Source organism: Macrobrachium nipponense, chromosome 31 (assembly GCF_015104395.2).
Source record: "Macrobrachium nipponense isolate FS-2020 chromosome 31, ASM1510439v2, whole genome shotgun sequence".
NCBI lineage: Eukaryota > Metazoa > Arthropoda > Malacostraca > Decapoda > Palaemonidae > Macrobrachium > Macrobrachium nipponense.
Genome location: NC_061093.1, coordinates 8,420,931 through 8,443,346, shown reverse-complemented (window position 1 = coordinate 8,443,346; position 22,416 = coordinate 8,420,931). Strand labels below are relative to the sequence as shown.

Genomic DNA, 22,416 nt, shown 5'->3' with positions numbered 1-22,416 from the left:
TTCTTTAATTCATGTCTATTATCCCTTTTTTGCAACCAAATTAACCCCCAAAAATTACAGATATTTCTGAAGTACATAAGAGCAGACGACTGCAAAATGACTTGTCGTTGCCAATCTAGTGGAGCTTCACACATACGCTGATGCATTTACAAACTGTTTCCATGAATTCTAGTGGTCGTAGTAATGCAGTAATGATAAAATTGCTGTAATGTATGCATACTACAAATGGATACGCTAATTTCACTTATTTCCCCGTTTTTGTGTAAGTCTTATACCCAGTTTGGCGGGTAAACCAATACCAATTGGCAACACTGATAAATAGTTGAAGAGCGCGAAGAACGCTGGAGGTACTGTTCACAAGCAGAACTGTTTATATATAAGTGAGGAATCTAGATACTTTTTCAGCAATGATATTTTCAAATTAATAATCATGAATATGTAAAAATATTTATGCAATTCATGACCTTGTACTGTCGTTTAACTATTTATTTAAATAATTATCTAGTGCACGCTTCTTCTTCTACCAAAAATCGTAGTTTCCTTAAGAAAGTAGTGGTTGGAAGTTGGTGTTTATGATTGTTGTGATGAAAGTGCCCCAGCCTCTATGTGTACAAGTGGTGTGCGGATTTTGCACAGGAAATGGGAAGTTTGTTGACACAAGCGACTCCGCAAACATCGAGATGGTGTAAACTCCAAAATATTTATAGTTTTGTAAGTAAAAATTTCGAAAGCGTCAGGGAGGTAGTGTGCACTGTGTATGACCACACTTTTCGATACTCTCTGTTTAGTCTGAACATATGTCCTTAATTTCTAACTTTGCAGAAAATACTTACTTTGAAAGTTAAAGTAGTTTTTCGGAGGGTGGCCACAAACGCGGTAGTCAGTGGCTCGACTAGTCCAGTCGGTTGTCTACCCTATGGACTGTTAGCCTAAGTGGACGTTCAGGGATGAGATGCGCGGCCTGGCTTACTTGACTGACCCCTAACCAAATAAACCAACCTAACCTGACGTAGGGCGCATGGCCTAACCTGGCCAGGGGGCTTTGGCCCCCTGGACCCCCCAGTATGGTAACAGTGATTGTGACCTAACCAAATGAACCAACCTAACCTGTCTTAGGATGCGTACCATAACCTGACCGGGGGCCGAACCCCCAGTATGGTAACAAAGGTTGTGCTAACCAATGAACCACACTAACCTGACTTAGGGCACAAAACTGTCTTCTTTCACGAGGCTCATTGTTCATATTGACCACAAAAATCGCCTAAAAGGCCACTTTTAAAAAGGAACGAACATAACACGTCAATATCGTCACATAACTTGATCAAGTCCGAAAACATAATCGGGTTAGCAGCGGCAAAAGCAACGCGCGATGGATGAGGAGTAGACGGCAATGCCATGTTGACTGTTTTGAATGGTCGGGCCTCACGGGTCGTGGTAGGTCTTCCAGGTCAAAGGGACTGCTTACCTGTGCGGATGGATTTGGTTGTGCGGCCCGGTCTGTCACGGAACTACTTACCTTGCTGGATGGAGGGTTAGGCTGGGCAGGGCAAAAGTGCGCAGCCTAGGCCAACTAAACTGTAAACTACCCTGAAGGGATATTGAATGCTAGCCTCAGGGTTTCAAACTACTAGTATATGTACTAGCTATCTGGGTTGAAAGTCTTTTTCCAGTTGCAGTGTGTTTCTGAGCATGACTAAAAGTTCATTTCAGTAGCAACGAGTTTTGAGAGATCTGATCCCCTGAAAAAAAAAAAGAATCTTCCAGTTAGCCAATGGGGACCATAATTGTGAAAGTGGAGAATTCAGTTGGATGGAAAACTGCAGAATAGGGCGTCTCTTTGGGACGTGAACAATTCGTTACTCACATGACAGCCACGTCCTTTCCGGCCTTCCCAGAGCTCATTTGAACAATATTTGCGTATGTTTGTAATGTTTATTGATATTATTCAAGACTGTAGTTGTAATCAGCTCAATAAAACAACATTCTGTTGCCTGTACTAGTGAAAATATAAGACATCCTCTTCCCCGGGGTCATGTTTTGAACTGAAATGCATTTTAACCTAATCAGTTGTTTTATCCTTACTGCCATCACAACCGAATCTCTCCAAATTCCACTTGAAATACGTGAGAGTTTATTCACAGCGAAACCAGGCTGGGAACAATGTTTCAGCCTTATTGTACATCTGGCTGCCAAAGACATTGGCAAGCAGACACAGGATTAGTGAATCATTTATAACAAAAAATTTTTAATTTTTTTGCTAGCACTTTTAATTGATTCAAGTCAATATTACTATTTAATTTCATACATTCCACTTACCTGTCAGATATATACATAGCTATAGACTCCGTCGTTCCCGACAGAATTTCAAATTTCGCGGCACTCGCTACAGGTAGGTCAGGTGATCTACCGCCCTGCTCTGGTGGCAGGACTAGGAACTATTCCCGTTTTCTAATCAGATTCTCTCTGTCGCCGGCGGTATCAACATTGTTGTTACTTCCTCCTGACTAGAATTCGTTTTTCGCAAGCTTTTGATCATCTCTCGCTGATATTTGGTGACGTACTTGGATCGTTGTTTGGCATTCGCTATCGTGGACTGTTTTTTGGACTTGGTTTTTGGAATTCTTGAATAGTCTGACTCTAGTGTTAGTTTCAGAGTGTGTGTGAATGAGGGCTGTAAGGTGAGGATTCCGAAAGCTTCGGTAGATCCTCACACTACTTGTAGTGGGTGTAGAATGGCTGAATGCTCGATTGAGAATACGTGTGACGAGTGTGAGAAATTGAGTGCACAAGAGTGGAAGAATCTAACTTCTTACTTGAAGAAGTTAGAGAGAGATAGAGAGAGGAAGGCGGCTTATAAAACCCGCAAAATGTCTGCTTCTCATGATTTACTATCTAGTTCTGTACCTTCTTCCGCTGATAATCATGACAATTCTGTTTCAGCCCGTTCACAAATTACTAATCCCTCTAGTTCTGCTTCGGAAATAGCAGAACTTAGAGCTTCCCTTCAGAAAATGCAAGAAAAAGTCGCAGCATTGGAAGGTAAGGAAAGTGAATGTGGTTTCGCTAGTGATGTTAGTGTCCCCAGTGTGGTGGAGGGGGCGTTCTGGTCGTCTCTGCGACGCTCCAGGGCCTAGACCTCTTCCAAGCTCCCTGGCCCGGAGGAGAAGGAATGTCGAAAGCCGTACGGGGGTTGTGGAGAATCCCCAACGATCAGGCGTCCCTTCGGCAGAATCGAGCATATCATATAATGCCAAGGACCGCTATAGGAAAAGCGTCCTTCGAGAGTGCTTTTCTTCGTCTAGTTCGCCTTCTCCGAGAAGAGGATGGAAGGAGTCCAAACTTTCCCGTCCGCTGAAGAGAAATATGAAAGAGCATGAACTCAATTCGAGTCCCGAGCGCTTCTCTGAAGAAGGAGCGCCTTCGGTAATAAAGAAGGCGAGAATACATTCAGACTCGGGGTCTGGAAGGGATCCTAGAGCGCCTTCCAGATCTCCCTCTCCTGTTTCGAAAGACTCTTCAACCAGGAGAATACTAATGAATATGCAAGAACAATTAGCCTCGTTAGTAGGAACTCTTTATAAGGAGCCTACTCGGAAGAAGGATGATAGGCTTCCTATTAAAAGATCTAAATTCCGATCTCCTGTCGGGCGCGACGCACCCTTCAGGGGAGTTGTCGCTCAGGCGGCCATCTCTGGGGGGAGCAATGCGTTAGACAGGAGAGAAGTAAGAAAGGAAGTTACTCCTGTCAAGAGTAGGGCGCCAACCAGGAGCCAGGCTCCGAGTAGGCGCAAAGAGCCAGTACAACATTCAAGATCTTCAATCAAGCGCCAAGAGTTAGCGGAACAGGAAGATCCTGTTAGGAAGTAGAGCGCTTGTGAGACGGAAAGCGCCCCCTTACCGGTGGGATCAATACTCCTACTAAACATCAGGCGCATTCTAAGGATCAGGAGTAGTTTGGAACGACGTGCTCCTACCAGGCGCCAGGAGTCAATCGGACCTAGATACTCCTCCCAGGCGCCAGGAGTATTCTGAATTAATACTCCTCCCAGGCGCCAGGAAGTATTCTGAAGCTTATACTTCCTCCCAGGCGCCAGGAGTACTCTGGACTTAATACTCCTCCCAGGCGCCAGGAGTATTCCGAAGCTTATACTCCTCCAGCGCCCAGGAGTATTCGGAACTTAATACTCCTCCCACGCGCCAGGAGTATTCGGAACTTAATACTCCTCCCACGCGCCAGGAGTATTCTGAACAAGATGCGCCTACTAGAAGCCAGGAGTATTCGAGGCGCTCTGCGCCTGCCAAGCGCCAGGAGTATTCCAAACACGTTACTCCTCCAGGCGAGATACTCCTGCTGTACACCAGGCGCATTCCGCGCATGAAGAGCCTGACACTCGTAAGAGAGTAAGAGAAGAGTCAGAAGAAAGAAGGGAGCCTTCTCCTTCCGAGCCTATCAACCCAGAAAGATGCCTCGGAAGACGAAATGAAGGAAGGATCTTCTAATTATAAAGTTCTTTCGTCCCTTCTATTGGAGGAATATGGAGGAACTCTTTTGACGCCAGCTGCTCCCCCTTCTCCACGCTCTCTGTTTTCGAGCACGAAAAAACACAAGTCTTCCTCTTCCTTAAAATGAAGCCTGCTATTTCGATGAGGAGGGCTCTTCAATCTCTTGACTCCTGGTTCAAGAAGAAGAAGGAGTTAGGAAGGCAGTCTTTTTGTATGCCTCCCGCTAAACTTACAGGGAGGAGAGGCATTTTGGTCGAAACGGGAAAGGGAGAAATATGGGATTGTCTCTGTCCGTTTCAGCTGAATCAGACTTCTCGAGTTTGGTGGATTCGTCAGATGAAGGCACGCTTTTGAATGCAGCGAAGGTAACATGGGGGCCTTTCGGAAACGGACCACCTCCTCAAGGGACTTTTTCACACTTTAGAAGTTTTTAACTTCTTAGATTGGTCCCTTGGGGTTTCTGGCCAAGAAATCGCTGGAAAAGGAACAACTCGACCCGAGAAACCCTAAATAGCATCCTCGCCTGCATTGATAAGGCGGTTCAGGATGGATCGGCTGAGGTATGCTCCCTCTTTGGTGCAGGGGAGTTTTAAAAGAAGAGAGCGGTTCACAGTGCTTTCCTCACGAAGGCCGTCTACTCCTTCGCAGAGAGCCGCCTTATGTTTGCGCCTCTCTCTGAACACCTTTTTCCCTCGCAGTTGGTGAAGGATATCGCGCATTCTCTCACTGAAAAGGCCACCCAGGATCTCCTTAGACAATCCTCAAGGAAGAATAGGCCGGTGGCTAGTGAGGAAAAGAAAGTGACTCGCCCAGCTCAGCAGCAGCCCTTTCGAGGAGGTCTTCCAACTAGATCGATCGCCAGAAGGAAGTCAACCGAAAAGAGGGGCAGGTCTTCCTTCCGTCCCTTTAAGAAAAGGGAAGTGAGAATTCTGTCCTCCAGACACCCGTAGGAGCCAGGTTACATTCGTTTGCGAAAGCCTGGGAAGACATAGGAGCGAATCATTGGACGATGGCGATTATCAAGGAAGGGGTATCGATCCCATTCAAGGACATTCCTCCCTTGACAACATCACCGAGGAATTGTCCGCCAGATACAGGGACCCTGTTCTGATGGATACTCTTCGTCAGATGGTGGAACAGATGTGGGACAAAAGAGCAATAGAGCTAGTGCTGGATTGCAACTCCCCGGGGTTTTACAATCGCTTGTTTCTTGTAGCAAAAGCCTCGGGAGGGATGGAGACCGTACTGGACGTAAGTGCGCTGAACAAATTCGTCGAACAACAGAAGTTTCAGCATGGAAACGTCTGCTTCAGTCCTTGCAGCACTGCGGCAAGGGGATTGGATGGCGTCCCTAGACCTTCATGACGCATACTTCCACATCCCGATCCACCATTCGTCGAGGAAGTACCTTCGATTTATGTTCGAAGGAAGAATCTATCAGTTCAGGGCCCTGTGTTTCGGCCTGTCCACGGCTCCTCAAGTCTTCACAGACGTGATGTGAAAAAATGTAGCAAGACACTTACATTTGAAAGGGATTACGTCTCCATGTACCTGGACGACTGGCTCATCAGAGCCAGGTCTCAAAAGCAGTGTTTGGGAGGACTGGTCAACAACTCTGGAATTGACAAATCATTGGGATTGATCGTGAACCTCGAGAAGTCTCAGATGATCCCCAGCCAGAACGTGGTTTATCTGGGGATTCAGATGGATTCTCGGGGGTCTTTTCGAGTTTTTCCATCTCAAGAGAGATAAAGAAAGGTTGTGCCACAGTATCGAACTTTCTAGGGAAAGAGCGCACTTCGGCGAGGGAATGGCTGAGCCTTCTGGGAACCCTTTCCTCGCTCGAACAGTTCTTTCTCCTAGGAAGATTACATCTTCGACCGCCTTCAGTTCTTCCTAAGAAGAAGTTGGAGTTGGAAGACAGGTCAGCTCTCGGACACGTTTCCAATCTCGGAAGAAAATAAAACATCATTTGAAGTGGTGGCTGATTCCATTAAAGGAAAACAAAGGAGTGTCCCTGCAAGTACGGAACCCAAGCCTGACATTGTTTTCAGACGCCTCGGAGTCGGGCTGGGGGGCAACATTGGGATCCAAAGAAGTGTCAGGCACCTGGTCGGCGAACAGGTGTCATGGCACATAAATTGCAAAGAGCTCTTAGCAATTCACCTGGCGCTAAAGAGCTTCGCAACACATAGTCAGAGGCAAAGTCGTACAGATAAATTCGGACAATACGACAGCCCTGGCTTATATCAAGAAACAAGGAGGGACGCACTCTTTTGCTCTGTACGAGCTGGCAAGAGATCTACTGATTTGGGCGAACCAAAGGAAGGTAGTTCTTCTAACAAGGTTTGTCCCAAGGGGAGAGGAATGTGAGAGCGGACAGATTGAGCAGGAGGTTCCAGGTCCTTCCCACAGAATGGACACTCCACTCAGAAGTCTGTCAGAGCCTTTGGCTCCTTTGGGGGAAGCCTCAAATAGATCTTTTCGCCACATTCCTCTCCAAGAGGATAGAAAACATTTTGGTTTTTGCCCTGGTTGAAGATCCCCAGGGCTTTAGCAACAGACGCGGTTTTTTTTTTTTTTCTTTCCTGGACTGGTCAGGGATAGACGTTTACGCTTTTCCCCCGTTCAAGATACTGGGGGAAGTAGTCAGAAAATTCGTGGCATCCGAAGGAACCAAGATGACTCTGATTGCTCCGTATTGGCCAGCTCAAATTTGGTTCACAGAGGTGATGGAATGGACGGTGGACTTCCCCAGATCTCTTCCAAACAGAATAGATCTGCTCAAACAACCCACTTCGAGAGGTACCATCAAAAATCTACCCGCTCTGCTCTGACTGCCTTTCGACTATCGAAAGACTTGTCAGAGCGAGAGGGTTTTCTCGCCAGGCAGCAAACGCAATTGCTAGAGCCCGCAGATCATCTACTAGGCGAGTGTACCAATCGAAGTGGGAAGTTTTCAGGAACTGGTGCAGGTCGAAGAAGCTGTCCTCTTCCAGTACCTCTGTGACCGAAATTGCGGATTTCCTTCTGTTTCTTAGACAAAAGTCGCATCTCTCGGTTACCGACCATTAAGGGGTACAGGAGTATGCTTTCAGCAGTCTTTAGAAACAGGGGATTAGATCTAACGAATGATAAGGATTTGCATGACCTCATTCGTTCCTTCGAAACATCAAAATCACTTGAACCTAAGGTTCCAAGCTGGAACTTAGATGTGGTTTTCTTAAATTTTATCATCAGAGGAATTCGAACCAACTTCACACTGCTTCGTTTCGTAACATCACTAGAAAGTGTTTTGTATGATGTCTGGCAACGGCAAAGAGAGGTCAGTGAGTTGCACGCCCTTGAATCAAGAGTTTGGCTTCAAAGGAGACTCTGCAATTTGCTCATTTCAGTCCCTTTTTCTTGCCAAAAATGAAAACCACCCTTCGAATCCCTGGCCCAGGAGCTTCGAAGTGAAAGGACTTTCTAGTTTGGTGGGCAGGGAGGCAGAAAGATCCCTTTGCCCAGTTAGAGCTCTAAAATTTTATTTGGACAAGAAGAAGCAGTTGGGGGGTTCGCAAAAAGGTCTTTGGTGCTCAGTGAAAGACCCAAGAGAGCAATGTCCAAGAACGCGCCTTAGCCTTCTTTGTTAGAAGTGTTATTACAGAAGCTCATAAGAATTGTCCAGATGATTCTTTTAATCTTTTAAGAGTGAGAGCCCACGAAGTTAGGGCAATCGCAACCTCTGTAGCGTTCCAAAGAAATATGTCACTCAAGAACATTTGGACGCAACTTATTGGAGATGCAACTCCGTGTTTGCATCACATTATTTAAAAGACGTGCGAGTTACGTATGATAAATGTTTTTCGTTAGGTCCGTTTGTGTCAGCACAGACGGTTCTGGGTAAAGGAGAAAGCACCAATCCTTAAATTGTGTACGTAACCCTCTTGTCGGATGTGTTCTCGTGTTTTCGTAGGGTGGGAGTGTCAGTTGTCGCACAAGCGGCCTTCACTTCGCTTCATTTGAAAATCGAGTGACATCTGACTATTAGAGGGGTACAAAAATTTTTTATTTTTGTTGTGTATGAGTTTCGAGTTTGTGGTGGTTTGTTTGCTAAGAGTTTGGGGATAACTCTAGGCAATCTTAGAACTAACGGGTTAGGACCGGGTTGATCGGGATTGGTTGTGTGCTCCTTAAATAAATGCGTGTTGTCATATAAGCGGATGTGCTCCCATTGACAAACGCCTGTTAGGTTCTGTCGAGTAAGTGGAAGAGACCCCATCGACAGATCCACAAGAACTCTTGGCCACAGATCACTATCTCGCTAAGGCTCTTGAGATGAAGCAGACTCCCTGGGCAGTAGCACGAAGTCTTCCATATAAGAAGGTAGGAACTAAGGTTTATTTATACCTACAACATATGTTGTTTACCTGTCTAGTCAGTTAGTTAGTTGTCTCTTGCCCTCCACCGAAGGGTGTCAATCAGCTATGTATATATCTGACAGGTAAGTGGAATGTATGAAAATGACATTGTTATGATACAATAAAGTTTTCATACATACTTACCTGGCAGTATATATACAATTGAAGACCCACCCAGCCTCCCCGCAGGAGACAGGTGGAAGAGAGAATCTGATTAGAAAAAGGGAATAGTTCCTAGTCCTGCCACCCAGAGCAGGGCGGTAGATCACCTGACCTACCTGTAGCGAGTGCCGCGAAATTTGAAATTCTGTCGGAACGACGGAGTCTATAGCTATGTATATATCTGCCAGGTAAGTATGTATGAAACTTTATTGTATCATAACAATGTCATATTTATTTTTTAATATCTAGTCGTTATGGCTGAAATAAATGTACCCTTTAATGATTGCCAGCTAGTACTAGAGTCCTGAAGTGTGATGCAATCACCACCACCACTCCGGCCACTTGTATGTTTTCGCCCCGTGAGAAATTATTTGGGGCTGACTTTGAAACGGCCAGAAAATCTTTCAAGTGGAAAGTTAACATTGAGACCCATATTCGTATTTAGATTGAGAGAAATATAATTATATACAATACAGAAATATGTTAAAAAAACTTGATTGTGCAAAAAATTAAATAGTTAATTAGCATATTCATATTTTTATAACTATGTATATAAATACTTATTCTTCTTAATAAATTTGTGTGGGTCTAAATGATAATTTCCCTATACGTACTATTAACAATTTTATGGCCTTTAAAACTATTTTATAGCTTTTAATTTCTTTTGGCGATAAATCTTTGTTGTGGCCCAGGCGATCACGTGACCTCCAATGGCATGGCCACGGAACGCTATGGCAAATGGAATTTATAAAATACATATGAAATATCAAATTATAATTGGAATAAGATATCATTAGTATTAAAATTCATGAATTCTCATTCTAAGTATTCAAAATCTTCACTTTTGATCATACAACAATAGGTACTAGGTATCTAACTCTCTGGCCCCCAGAAAATTAGCTCGGCCACATCTTGAACAGTGTCATCTTTCGCCATTGATGTAAGGAAACCGTACCGGTATCTATTGGATGCAGGATACAAATGGTGTGCAGATTTAGCTCGGGAAACAGGCAGTTTGTTTACTCAAGTGACTCGGCAAACGTCAAGATGGTGTCAATCATCTACATTTAAGGTGTTTTATGTAAAAAATTTGAGAGCGTCATGGCGGTAAGTCAGCACTGCGCATGGCTAGACATTCGTTAATTTCTGTTTAATTGGAAATTGTGCCTTTATTGTTTAATTTAGAAGAAAAAACTTACTTTGAGAGGAGAGTAGAGGTCTCGGTGTGTTGCCTGGATGGACCACAACTCTTGACTGAAGTTCATGGGAGGTTGTGACAGAGGATTCAATGAAATCATTCAAGTGTACTTTTGGGGAAGGTGGCCAATTCCTTGGAGAAGTGGCGACACACAGTTGCTTGTTAAGAATTTTCCACTAGTGGTTGGGCGTTGACTGTAATTAACCTGTAATTTACCTTTGAACTCTATCCTACAGGAAGGAGACCCCATTGGGAATATGGGCTTTTGGGGGTGGGGTAGACCATTGGGGGAATTATTACCCCAGAACCCTATCCTACAGTAAGGGGGACCGATGGGAAAGGGGGGTTATGGGAGGAGTAAATCACCTGTGAGAAGGTTGTAGTATGTTGTGGTATTTCTAGTTCTAAATGACATTTGGAACATGAAATACAGGTGGAAATAGATGATGAATAACAGAGAATGTAGCCGTTTCACAGGCAAATTTCAGCTACTACTATTGCTATACTGAATGCTACCACGCATCTGCCATGTTATAGGGGAGCTTTTGGTTCAGACACTGACTTCTGAGGGAAATGATGAGGGGTTTTTGGGGGAACAGACCGATGAACACACATATTCAACCTTGCATTTACTCTTTTGTTGAAGTCAAGATTTTTTATCTTAGGTCTATTGGTTTTCTTTTCTTACTATAAATTAATTACACTTGACATTCACATCTATATACTATTAACAATTTCTGGCCAGAAATCATATGAAGTTATGTAAACCTTGTACTGTAAGTTACCATATGAATGAATAAATTATACAACAAAAGCGAGCAGATGGACATTTAAGAAAATAATGTTAGCCAGTTAAAAAAACGGCTTTAATGTCTCATGGTGTAAAGAGGTCCTCAGCAGCCATACATGAAGGGAAGCAGACAATATTTTTGGTTTTTGTTATATTTGGGGTTTTTCAAAAGGTTGGAGTCACTTATCAACAGGTGGCTGATTTCCTTGTCCAATTTTAAGACAAGCTCGCTCAGTTCCTGCAGTGTAAGCCTATCACTGTCTTGAACCAAATATTCCTATAGAAGAGCAAGGACACCTTTGCTATGTGGAACTGCCAGTGCTTATGAGTAGCCCATCGCCTCAAAGTCAGGCCTCTTGAGTGCGTTGTGACGTCCCTTTCCTCTGGGTTATGAGCCCAAGCGAAGTCTTGTTCCTGGTAGCTCTGAGTTTTTGGCAAAAACTCGGAAACTACTAGCGCCTGGTGGGAGGTTCAAGGGCTTCTCTGTTGTCTCTTCAAGTCCTGAAGCACTGACTAATAGGACTAGGCATTTGATGTTGGATTTTTTGATGCCTGTTTATTTGTATCAGCAGGCACAAAGTGGCGTTGTTCAAGAAATTGTATCTTTCTGGCTTTTGTTTTTTATGATCAGGCAGGCTTTTGGGTTATCTGGCTTGAAGGGTAACTGTCCAAACAGGTCAAGAGCTCATAAGGTCAACAGTTGCCCTACCATGTTGATGCCATTCTACCCAAAGGATATCCCTCACAAGCCCTTGAATACTGCTATAGGTAATCTAAAAAGATTTGAGATAAGAATTTTCTCTTAGGGCTGGGATCTAAATGGTCAATTAGACTCTATCCTTTCATCTCCCTCTGTAAAAAGAGGCAGCCGTCAGGCCAGAAGTATGCACTGGAGGCTGTAATGTAAATTAGTTGATTATAATATAACATTGTTTCTACACACTGGCTTGTTCTACACCACTGGCTTGAAGATACGGTTTCCCTCCATTTCCTTTTAACAGCAATGCAATCACAAGCTAGAACCTTATCATTATTGACAACTTATAATTGGTTTTGGCTGTACAGTGAACCCCCATATTTGCGCTCAACGGATTCACAGATTTCTCTATGGAACATATACAGTGGACCCCCGTATTCACGTTCTCTGGATTCGCAGACACTCACATTCGCAGATTTCTCTTGGAAATGTTTCCCCGCATTATTTGTGGAAAATTTGCACATTTGCGGTATTTTTCTATGAGAAATATCCACAAATTCCTGTTTTTTTTATCAATTTCATCATAAAATGCACTTTTTGTGATGAAACTATTTAAAAAACATGATAAAACTATAAGAAAAAAACCAACTATAAAAATTATTAGTGGATTTTTCTTGAATTTTAACGAACAAAATAGGCTGTTTTTAGTGTTTTTATAGGGGTTCCAAAAATTTGCAGGTTCTAACTATTTAAGGGGGTTTGTCTGGTACACATCCCCCGCAAATAAGGGGCGACCATTGTATACCCATTATTGGTCTATTAACAGTATTTTGTGAAATTCTTGTGTTTTTATCAGTTTCATCTTAAAATACACTTTTTGTGATAAACCTATTTAAAAAAAAGGTTTAAACATTTTTAATGGTTTTTTCTTGTAACTAACTAGGCAGTTTTACAAGTTTTTAAAGGGTTTTCAGTTATTAGAGGGTTCTAGCTATCAATGGGAGGTCTGGTACACAGCCCCTGCGAAAATGGGGCAGAGGACACACATACGTAGTTGTAATACCAACCTGGAAGTACTGGTTGGGGTAGGCAGTTGTATCATTTATAGCAGGATCCTTAGAATTTTATAGGATTTGTTTTTAGGACTCAGAGGTGGTCCAGAACCCCATCAGCAACTGCATTCCTTTTGTTAGGTTTTATAGGTGTCATTTTTCCCTTTCTCATTATGATGACCAGGGAAGAAGATATATCCCTGTGGAGTAGAAGCACAGTGCCAATCAGTTCTTAGAGAGGAGATTCTCTTACCTTAGAGTGAGTTTCCTCTATAATAGATGGGTGTTTATATCCTCAGAAGAACCATGGAATTACCTCTGAATTGTCTGCAGTTGGACTACTTACTAGTTCAAAATTTTGTGTTTTGGACTTTCAACAGCACCCGATTAATTGTGTTCACATTTAGGTCCACTTACAGGTATGCACTCGCTGCATTACATGTATGGGTGGATGGTTCTGACATTATTCGAGTGCAGTTGCTCCTGAACAGAACCTGCTGCCCCTCATTTTGCCATGGAGAGGGGGACTGTTGTAAACTAGAGGGTCAGAGCTCATTCCAGGCAGCAGTCGTTGTACTGTGGTATTCCACAGACATGTAACTCATATGAACAGTACAGTCGACTCCCGCTGTTTGCAGATTTCTCTGTAGACACTATATACTAATTATTCATGGGAAATTGGCGTATTCGTGGTATTTTTTCTGAGAAATATCCAGAATGACTAAGTTTCATACATTCAACTTACCTGTCAGTATATACATAGCTATAGACTTCGTCGTTCCCACACAAATTTTCAAATTTCGCGGCACTCGCTACAGGTATGGTCAGGTGATCTACCGCCCTGCTCTGGGTGGCAGGGCTAGGAACTCATTCCCGTTTTCTAATCATATTCTCTCGTCGCCGGCTGTATCAACATTGTTGTTACTTCCTCCTGACTAGAATTCGTTTTTTCGCAAAGCTTTTGATCATCTCTCGCTGATATTTGGTGACGTACTTGGATCGTTGTTTGGCATTCGCTATCGTGGACTGTTTTTTGGACTTGGTTTTTGGATTTTGTGAATATGTCTGATTCTAGTGTTAGTTTCAGAGTGTGTGAATGAGGGCTGTAAGGTGAGGATTCCGAAAGCTTCGGTAGATCCTCACACTAGTTGTAGAGGGTGTAGAATGGTTGAATGTTCAATTGAGAATACGTGTAATGAATGTGAGAATCTGAGTGCACAAGAGTGGAAGAATCTAACTTCTTACTTGAAGAAGTTAGAGAGAGATAGAGAGAGGAAGAAAACCCATAGAAGGTCTGCTCTCATGATTTACTTTCTAGCTCTGTAGCTTCTTCTTTGATGATAATGACCATTCTGTTTCAGCCCGTTCACAAATGGCTAATCCCTCTAGTTCGGCTTCGGAAATAGCAGAACTTAGAGCTTCCCTTCAGAAAATGCAGGAAAAAGTCGCAGCATTGGAAGGTAAGGAAAGTGAATGTGGCAGTGATATTAGTGTCCCCAGTGTAGTGGAGGGGGCGTCTGGTCGTCTCTGCGACGCTCCCAGGCCTAGACCTCTTCCAAGCTCCCTGGCCCGGAGGAGAAGGAAAGTCGAAAGCCGTACGGGGGTTGTGGAGAATCCCCAACGATCAGGCGTCCCTTCGGCAGAATCGATCGTATCGACTGCTAAAGACCGCTATAAGAGGGTCCTACGAGAGTGCTTTTTCGTCGTCGAGTTCGCCTTCTCCGAGAAGAGGGTGGAAGGAGTCGAATCTTTTCCCGTCCTTTGAAGAGGAGTATGCAAGAGCCTGCCAGGCGCCAGGCGCCTGCTGAACATGAGATCAATTCGAGTCCCGAGCGCTTCTCGGAAGGAGGAGCTCCTTCGGTAGTAAAGAGGGCGAGAATACAGTCAGACTCTGGGACTGGAAGAGATCCTAGAGCGCCTTACAGATCTCCCTCTCCTAATTCGGAAGATTCCTCAACCAAGAAAATTTTGAAGAATATGCAAGAGCAATTAGCCTTGCTAGTAGGAACTCGTTATAAGGAGCCTACTCGTAAGAAGGATGATAGGCTTCCTATTAAAAGATCTAAAGAAAAACTATCTCCTGCCAGGGGGGGGGGGGGGGGGGGGGGGCGGGGGGGGGGGGGGGGGGGGGGGGGGGGGGGCGGGGGGGGGGGGGGGGGGGGGGGGGGGGGGACCCAATGGGGGGGGCAGCGACAGGGGGCATCCTTCAGGGATGTTGTCGCTCAGGCGGCCATCTCTGGGTGGGGGGGCGGTGCGCTAGACAGGCGAGAAGTAGGAAAGGAAGCTACTCCTGTCAAGAGTAGGGCGCCAACCAGAAGCCAGACTCCGAGTAGGCGTAACGAGCCAGGACAACATTCAAGATCTTCATTCAAGCGCCAAGAGCTGGATGAAGAAGAAGATCCTGTTAGGAGTAGAGCACTTATAAGACGGAAAGCGCCTACTAAACATCAGACGGATACTCCTCCCAAGCACCAGGAGTATTCTGAACTAAATACTCCTCCCAGGCACCAGGGGTATTCCGAAGATTATACTCCTCCCAGGCGCCAGGAGTTTTACGAAGCTTATACTCCTCCCAGGCGCCAGGAGTATGCGGAACTTAATACTCCTACCACGCGCCAGGAGTATTATGAACATAATGCGCCTACGAGGCGCCAGGCGCCTGCTGAAAGCCAGGAGTATTCGAGGCGCTTTGCGCCTGCCAGGCGCCAGGCGCCTGATGAAAATGCCTGCCAGGCGCCAGGCGCCTGATGAAAATGCGCCTGCCAGGCGCCAGGCGGCCTGCTGAAAGCCAGGAGTATTCGAGGCGCTTTGCGCCTACCAGGCGCCAGGAGGATCCCAAGCACGCTATCTCCCCCAGGACGAGATACTCCTGCTGTACACCAGGCGCCACCTCCCGGTTATGAACCTGACACTTCCGTAAGGAGAGTAAGAGAGAGTCAGTAGAAAGGAGAGAGCCTGCTCCTTCCGAGCCTCTTAACCCAGAAGATGCCTCGGAGGACGAAATGAAGGAAGGATCTTCTAATTATAAAGTCCTTTCGTCCCTTCTGTTGGAGGAATATGGAGACTCTTTGACACCAGCTGCTCCCCTTCACCACGTTCGCAGTTTTCGAGCACGAAAACACTCAAGTCTTCCTCTTTCCTTAAAATGAAGCCTGCCATTTCTATGAGGAGAGCGCTACAATCTCTTGACTCCTGGTTCAAGAAGAAGAAGGAGTTAGGAAGGACGGTCTTTTGTATGCCTCCCGCCAAACTTACAGGGAGGAGAGGAATTTGGTACGAAACGGGAGAGGATATGGGATTGTCTCTGTCCGTTTCAGCCGAATCAGATTTCTCGAGTTTGGTGGATTCGTCGAGAAGGCACGCCTTGAATGCAGCGAAGGTTACATGGGGGCTTTCGGAAACGGACCACCTCATCAAGGGTCTATTTCACACCTTAGAAGTGTTTAACTTCTTAGATTGGTCCCTTGGGGTTCTGGCCAAGAAATCTCAAGAAATGAACAACTCGACCCAGAAACCCTGAATTGCATCCTAGCCTGCATTGATAAGGCTGTTCAGGATGGATCAGCTGAGGTATGCTCGCTATATGGTGCAGGAGTTTTAAAGAAAAGAGCTGTGCACAGTGCTTTCCTCACAAAGGCCGTCTCTCATTCGCAGAGAGCCGCCTTATTGTTTGCGCCGTCTCTCTGAACACCTTTTTCCCTCGCATTTGGTGAAGGACATCGCGCATTCTCTGACGGAAAAGGCCACCCAGGATCTCCTTAGACAATCATCAAGGAAGAGTAGGCCTGTGGCTAGTGAGGAGAAGAAAGTGGCTCGCCCAGCTCAGAAACAGCCCTTTCGAGGAGGTCTTCCAACTAGACCGATCGCCAGAAGGAAGTCAACCGATAAGAGGGGCAGGTCCTTCCTTCCGTGCCTTTAAGAAAGGAAGTGAGAGTTCTGTCCTCCAGGACACCCGTAGGAGCCAGGCTACAGTATTTTGCGAAAGCCTGGGAAGACTTAGGAGCCAACACTTGGACGATGTCGATTATCAAGAAGGGGTATCGCATCCCATTCAAGGACATTCCTCCCTTGACAACATCTCCGAGGGAATTGTCCGCCAGATACAGGGACCAGATGATGACGGACACTCTTCGTCAAATGTGGAACAGATGTGGGAAAAGGGCAATAGAACTTGTACTGGATTGCAACTCCCCGGGTTTTACAACCGCTTGTTTCTTGTAACAAAAGCCTCGGGGGGATGGAGACCGGTACTGGACGTAAGTTGCGCTGAACAAATTTGTCGAACAACAGAAGTTCAGCATGGAAACGTCTGCCTCGTCCTTGCAGCACTACGGCAAGAAGGGATTGGATGGTGGTCCATAGACCTTCAGGACGCATACTTCCACATCCCGATCCACCATTCTCGAGGAAGTACCTTCGATTTATGTTCGAAGGAAGAAATTATCAGTTCAGGGCCCTGTGTTCGGCCTGTCCACGGCTCCTCAAGTCTTCACAGACGTCATGAAAAATGTAGCGAGACACCTACACTTGAAAGGGATAAATGTCTCAATGTACCTGGACGACTGGCTCATCAGAGCCAGGTCTCAAAAGCAGTGTTTGGAGGACCTGTTAATAACACTGGAGTTGACAAAGTCTTTGGGACTGATCGTGAACCTCGAGAAGTCTCAGATGATCCCCAGCCAGAACGTGGTTTATCTGGGGATTCAGATGGATTCTCGGGTTTTCGAGCTTTTCCATCGCAAGAGAGACTAAAGAAAGCTGTGCCACAGTATCGACTTCTAGGGAAAGAGCGCACTTCGGCGAGGGAATGGCTGAGCCGTTCTGGGAACCCGTTTCCTCGCGCGAACAGTTTATTTCTCCTTAGGGAGATTAACATCTTCGACCGCTTCAGTTCTTCCTAAGAAGAAGTTGGAGTTGGAAGACAGGTCAGCTATCGGATACGTTTCCAATATCGGAAGAAATAAAACATCATTTGAAGTGGTGGTTGCTTCCACTAAAGGAAAACAAAGGAGTGTCCCTGCAAGTACGGAACCCAAGCCTGACATTGTTTTTCAGACGCCTCGGAGGCGGGCTGGGGTGCAACATTGGGACCCAGAGAAGTGTCAGGCACCTGGTCGGCAGAACAGGTGTCATGGCACATAAATTGCAAAGAGCTCTTAGCAATTCACCTGGCGCTAAAGAGCTTCGAACACTTAGTCAGAGGCAAAGTCGTGCAGATAAATTCGGACAATACGACAGCTCTGGCTTATGTCAAGAAGCAAGGAGGGACGCACTCTTTTGCTCTGTACGAGCTGGCACGGGATCTACTGATTTGGGCGAACCAAAGGAAGGTAATTCTTCTAACAAGGTTTGTTCAAGGGGAGAGGAATGTGAGAGCGACAGACTGAAGCAGGAGATTCCAGGTCCTTCCCACAGAATGGACCTCCACTCAGAAGTCTGTCAGAGCCTGTGGCTGCTTGCTTTGGGGGAAGCCTCAAATAGATCTTTTCGCCACATTCCTCTCCAAAAGGATAGATACATTTTGTGCCCTGGTGGAGGATCCCCGGGCTTATGCAACAGACGCCTTTCTCTGGATGGTCAGAATAGAGTTTAGCTTTTCCCCCGTTCAAGATACTGGGGAAGTAGTCCAGAAAATTCGTGGCATCCGAAGGAACCAAGATGACTCTGATCGCTCCGTATTGGCCAGCTCAAATCTGGTTCACAGAGGTGATGGAATGGACAGTGGACTTCCCCAGATCTCTTCCAAGCAGAATAGATCTGCTCAAACAACCCCACTTCGAGAGGTACCATCAAAATCTACGCTCTTGCTCTGACTGCCTTTCGACTATCGAAAGACTCGTCAGAGCGAGAGGGTTTTGTTTCTCGCCAGGCAGCAAATGCAATTGCTAGAGCCCGCAGATCATCTACGAGGCGAGTGTACCAATCGAAGTGGGAAGTTTTCAGAAACTGGTGTAGGTCGAGAAGCTGTCCTCTTCCAGTACCTCTTGTGACCGAAATTGCAGATTTCCTTCTGTTTCTTAGACAAAAGTCGCATCTCTCGGTACCAACTATTAAGGGGTACAGGAGTATGCTCGCAGCAGTCTTTAGAAACAGAGGATTAGATCTAACGAATGACAAGGATTTTGCACGACGCCTCATTCGTTCATTCGAAACATCTAAATCACGCGAACCTAAGGTTCCAAGCTGGAACTTAGATGTAGTTTCTTAAATTTCTTTCATCAGATGAATTCGAACCACTTCACACTGCTTCGTTCCGTAATATCACTAGAAATGTTTGTTTCTGATGTCTCTTGCAAACGGCAAAAGAATCAGTGAGTTGCACGCCCTTGAATCAAGCAATTGGCTTCAAAGGAGACTACAGCAATTTGTTCATTTCAGTCCTTTTTTTCTGGCCAAAAATGAAACCCTTCGAATCCCTGGCCCAGGAGCTTCGAAGTTAAAGGACTTTCAGCTTGGTGGGCAGAGAGCAGAAAGATTCCCTGTGCCCAGTTAGAGCTCTAAAATTTTATCTGGACAGGAAGAAGCAGTTGGGGGGTTCGCAAGAAAAGTCTTTGGTGCTCAGTGAAAGACCCCAAGAGCGCAATGTCCAAGAACGCATTAGCCTTCTTTGTGAGGAAATGTTATCACAGAAGCTCATAAGAAGTGTCCAGATGATTCGTTTAATCTCCTAAGAGTGGGAGCCCACGAAGTTAGAGGCAAATCGCAACCTCGGTTGGCGTTCCAAAGAAATATGTCACTAAAGAACATTTTGGACACAACTTATTGGAGATGCAACTCTGTGTTTGCATCCCATTATTTAAAAGACGTACGAGTTACGTATGATAAATGCTTTTCGTTAGGTCCGTTTGTGTCAGCACAGACGGTTCTGGGTAAAGGAGAAAGCACCAATCCTTAAAATTATGTACGTAACCCTCTTGTCGGATGTGTTCTCGGGTTTTCGGTTTATGGGAGTGTCAGTAGTCGCACAGGCGGCCTTCACTTCTCTTTATTTGAAAATCGAGTGACATCTGACTATTAGAGGGGTACAAAAATTTGTTATTTTTGTATGTATGATTTTCGAGTTTGTGGTTGTTTGCAAAGAGTTTGGGGATAACTCCTAGGCAATCTTAGAACTAACACGGGTTAGGATCGGGTGATCGGGATTGGTTGTGCTCCTTAAATTAGTGCGTGTTGTCATATAAGCGGATGTGCTCCCATTGACAAACGCCAATTAGGATTCTGTCGAGTAAGTGGAAGAGACCCCCATCGACAGATCCACAAGAATTCTTGGCCACAGATCACTATCTCGCTAAGGTTCTTGAGATGAAGCAGACTCCTAGGCAGTAGCCACGAAGTCTTCCATCTAAGAAGGTAGGAACTAAGGTTTATTTATACCTACAATATATGTTGTTTACCTGTCTAGTCAGTTAGTTAGCTGTCTCTTGCCCTCCACCAAAGGGTGTCAATCAGCTATGTATATATCTGACAGGTAAGTTGAATGTATGAAAATGACATTGTTATGATACAATAAAGTTTTCATACTACTTACCTGGCAGTATATACAATTGAAGACCCACCCAGCCTCCCCGCAGGAGACAGGTGGAAGAGAGAATATGATTAGAAAACGGGAATAGTTCCTAGCCCTGCCACCCAGAGCAGGGCGGTAGATCACCTGACCTACCTGTAGCGAGTGCCGCGAAATTTGAAATTCTGTCGGGAACGACGGAGTCTATAGCTATGTATATATCTGCCAGGTAAGTATGTATGAAACTTTATTGTATCATAACAATGTCATTTTTCATAACAATTTCATGACTAAATGCACCTCTTGTGATAAAACTATTTAAAAAAACCAGGTATAAACATTTTTAGTGGGTTTGAGTTTGAACTAACAATATAGTCAGTTTTAAGTGTTTTTATAGGGTTCTAAGTATACTTGGACTCTAGCTATTCTAGGTGGGGGTGTCTGGTACACCATTGCCTATTTGCATAAAGTTTTCAGTTTACAGCGTGATGGTTGTTGTTTATAAGCATACTTGTTTACAGTTGTGGTATGCCGACAAGGTTAGGTGAGAAAGGGTACAGCGTTGACCTGAACACCCTTAGTTTTGTTTACTCGCCAATTTATTTTGTTTTCACCATCATCGGATGGACCCTTGGCTCTATCTGTTATCTGTCTGTGGCAATTTGATAGATATTTCCTTTCACAAATTCGAAGAAGGACTGGTGTCACATGGATTTGAAACACCTCGTGAGCTGCTTTCAACTTTTCTTGGCAACTGCTTATAAGCATTAGCAATTTCTATGATTTATTCCTTGGACATATGGTAATTGCTTTAAAATTCAAGCAAAAGCTTTTTCTTGACGATTTACTCATCAGGCTCAGTGTCTTAAGTGCATGCAAATGGATGAAGGTACTATATTGTTTTGAGTAATTCTTGGGGTTATTAGTATAGGATGTAGGCCTATATAGCAATGTTTTCAATTTTTAATTACTGAAAAACTAACAGCACAATAGGAAGTATTAAGATTACATAATAACAGTATTTTACAGTTATACTCTATACTTTTAAAAGCTTGACACGAGCATGACATCTCAAATAAAAAAAAGTACTGTAGAGTTAACATGAAAATTCAAACAATACAAATAAAATAGTATTACTAATAAGGGAAAACTCAGTTCAACATCTGGATATTTGTTACATGCTAACACAGACAGATATGTGCAGAAATGTTTAATTTATACACTTCATTCAGAGGTAGTATACTAAGTTCTAAGTGCTGTTTAGTAAAGATAACATTTTTTGGATAAGCCTGTGGAAAACATATATATTTAGCTCAAGGGTGCATGGTAAATTTACTAAATTTGCTTGGGGGAAAATTAACATCTTTGATGCTGGGACCTATGGTATAATAAAAATATCATTTGTGTTTGACATACAAACTAGAACCTCATATCATGTTACCCACTTCAATCGCCCCACTTTGCCCCCAACACCCAAGTGTTTGGTGAGAGGACATAAGTGTTGGGTATTCCCTTGTGTAACCCCTTAACCACCAGTCACCAACATTGTTACTAAAATTTCAACAATAGATTCCAGCTCGTGCCGAGGAATATACCTGCTAGGCTCTGGGATTTATAACTGGGAAAGTTAGCTTGATGTAGTTCATTTTATTTATTATATAGATTACCCAGTACATTAAGTGAATGTCTTAACAAGTTGACTAATTTAGTACCTCACAAATATGTATATGGTAGTTAGTATCATAGCATTATGTATAGCTTGTTGATAGGTTTTACAGTACTCTATCATGCATATAGCACTATTAGTTCTTTTGTATTGTATTTGATGCTGAGTATGGATATTGTGGATTGAAACTGAATCTCCTAATAGCCTAAAATTGTTACTCATTGTAGATTAATAATTTGATGGTATATTATTTTACTGTTAATGAATGTCTTTGAGCATTTGCAGTATTTTGTTATTGTTTTATCACTTGAGTAAGTTTCCTTATCCTCAGTGTGCCTAATGTTCCTTTTGTACTAACACAGAATTATCGCAAACTCGCCAAGGAGTACCATCCTGACAAAAAAACCCTGCTGCTGGAGACAAGTTTAAAGAAATTTCTTT

General features: G+C 44.3%; 1 protein-coding gene and 1 pseudogene across 2 annotated transcripts in view; both read left to right on the top strand.

Moving 5' to 3' along the window:
• Positions 1-22,416, top strand: part of LOC135206626 (dnaJ homolog subfamily A member 2-like) — a 172,147-nt gene that overhangs the window by 5,884 nt on the left and 143,847 nt on the right. The window lies entirely within an intron of this gene.
• Positions 10,170-22,416, top strand: part of LOC135206503 (dnaJ homolog subfamily A member 2-like) — a 29,292-nt pseudogene continuing 17,045 nt past the window's right edge.